Consider the following 2,881-nt stretch of genomic DNA (forward strand, 5'->3'; position numbering starts at 1 on the left):
AGTACTGGATTTTTAGGGCTTTTTTAAGGAGTAATTGCGTTAACAACATTGTAAAATGAAAATTTTTAATATATGTTTTTAGTTCAATCTATGGACAATAAAATTATCTAAAAAACGGTGCCTTACTTGTATATGTAGCTTTTATGGTTAATTTTTGATCGTGCACGGAATTTTAAAAAAATCGGCTTTCGGAAAATAAGCTTTAAAGTTTAAAGACGAAATACACTAATACAAACACGCGACTCTACTCGGACCTGTAAATCCTAAACTAGTTTGAGTTGGACTCTCAAACTTTGCAGAATATTCTTAAATAATAAATATAACGATTGAAGCAAAAAAAAAATCGATTTTTTGAAACTGACTGATGAGGAGACCCCCTTAATGAAAAGTTAATAAAAAACGATGTTACAAAGTGTTGGTGGCCTCCAAAGCATATAATATCAAAATCTTCTCTAATAATGAAAAAAAGTGTACCCGACAGTACTTGGACAAAGGAGGATGTGAGTGTTTTGCATTATTTCGGTAAGGGCACTTCTTTAACTAAATATAAATGTAGATTTTTTTTCAATCTATTTTGCCATTGCATAGATTCATATTATAAAGCGAGAAAGTTTGCGTAAGACAGTGACTATACATCGGCTGAGGAGAATCTTGGCAAAGGGTTTCATTTAAAGAAACCCAACAGCCAATATCAGTCTAATGAAGAAGAATATAGTACGTATCAAATCCTATATATATTTCCGCAAATATATATTTTTTAAAGAATAAAAAATAATCTTGCAGATTTTAATCCTAACCAACAATTCTTGCCGGATCTCGAATCACCGAGGAGTTCAACAAGCATCAATTGCCCAACTCCTTCCAATGTAGAAGAACTGAGCTTTTTACCCTTACCTCTTCTCATGGGGATAAATCATTATTTACGTTGGGTTGGGTTGTGTAAAACTTTTGAGGATCAAGGAACACAAACCGATATGGATTGGTTTGCAGAAAAGCTAGAGCAAAAAATAGTGAACACAAATATAAACTTAGAGAAGCAGTGCATAAAAACAGATTTTATTCGAAGGGAGATTGCCATTTTGAACACTAAAATGGATCAATTACCGCAAAATTCAAGTTATCCTACATTGACATCTAATCAAAATAATGGTAATGCATTCGATTCCTTGTTTCTGCTTGGTGCCGAAGACGATATTACATGCTATGAAGAATTTTTAAAATATGAAACATATGTTGCAGAATTGGTAAACTATAATTGCACCTTGAGAGGATATTGAAATAAAATAATTTGGTAGTAATTATGTTTTACTGTTTTGTTTTTAGCAAAGCTATGTTAGAAAAATTGGTAGAAAAACTTCTGCAGAAAATATAAGAAATATATTGAAAAAAGTTTTCACTAAAGAATTGGCAGCGGTATGTTCCTGGTATGGCCAGTAAACAAACTGAAAATAATGGAAGTGATTAAAGGTAATTTAACTTCAATTTATTTCAATTAATGTTTCTAACCCCTGTTTGGTTTTATTTTGGACGCTATAATTAACAACACTCCTGGATTTACTGAAGCTAATTTTGTTCAAATAGTTGTAGAATGGTTTCGCTTTGGAAAACAAAGATTGCAAAGAGAGCAAAACAAGAAGGCCATAATATTGATAATTCTTTTTAAGTTTATCATTTTATTATAAATGCTCCTATACAAATTCTGTGTAGTTGTTATATATTGTTGATCATTAAGTAATTAATATTGATCATTACTTTTAAGTTTATCATTTTATTGTAAATGTTCGTACACAATTTCTGTGTAGTTGTTATATATTGTTGATAATTAAGTAATTCATATTGATCGTTCCTTGTAAATTTATCATTCTATTGTGAATACTTTTTTTAGTTACTTATAATTGTAAAATTATAATACTTATTATTATATATAATAAAATTAATACATTTATAAAAAAATTGTTATGTAAAAATGATTGTGATATATTTGAAAATATATTTTGTACTTTGTATGTTTTTTTCTCATTTTAATATAAGAAATTATTTAGGACTTTAGGTATTCTTATTTTGAATTACGTATGCGAACCATATCTAGGAATAATACCAGCGGTTAATTTATATACTGTACAAGTGCTGCCTCCTTCAGATCGGCGAAAAAATTAAAATTGAAGTAATGTCAAAAGACCTGAGATATCTATTATTTATGTTTACTTTAAGCTAATTACTTATCTATGTTGTACATAAACGTTGATCTGTACTAAAATACTAAATTTCAATAACAACTTTATAATACTTTATCTTGATCAGACAAGCAAGGCATTGTATGCTTTGATATTTGAATAATAACAGTCAAACTAGTGGGGCGCATGGCATCGTGCCTTAAGGCAAATTGCTGGAACTTCCCGTACCAGAAATTATTTTTTTTTAAAAAGATTAACATTTTTGAAAAAAAATTACTCTGATAAAATTGATTTTTGAGAAACTATAAATTTTTGACAGAAACTTACTTTTTGTTGAAAAATTTATTTTGAAATATTTTGGAAATTCTGAACTTTTCTTCAAAGCAATCGTACTGCTTTAAATGCATAGAGACTGAATATCGAAGCGCGTAAGCGCCGCGTCGTCGTCTAACGGATAAACACTGGTACGGAACCCGTAGGAATGTTAACAAAACTTATACTTATTGTTAAAATCTCTATAAAATATCTGATAATTTGATATGCATATGTCTAATGTCTAATGATTATTGTTGACCGCCAAATGTTATTTTTTTTAGTTTTTTTTACTAGATCTCCGAAATTTACACAAAATTGAAAAAGTGCTCCCGCATAGTCACAGTCTAAACGCATTTGCAAATAATTCTGTGCGACATTTTCACTTATACTGT

Source organism: Ctenocephalides felis, unplaced genomic scaffold (genome assembly GCF_003426905.1).
Source record: "Ctenocephalides felis isolate EL2017-DRISC unplaced genomic scaffold, ASM342690v1 CF-g0.4_SCAFFOLD_03265, whole genome shotgun sequence".
Classification (NCBI taxonomy): Eukaryota; Metazoa; Arthropoda; class Insecta; order Siphonaptera; family Pulicidae; genus Ctenocephalides; species Ctenocephalides felis.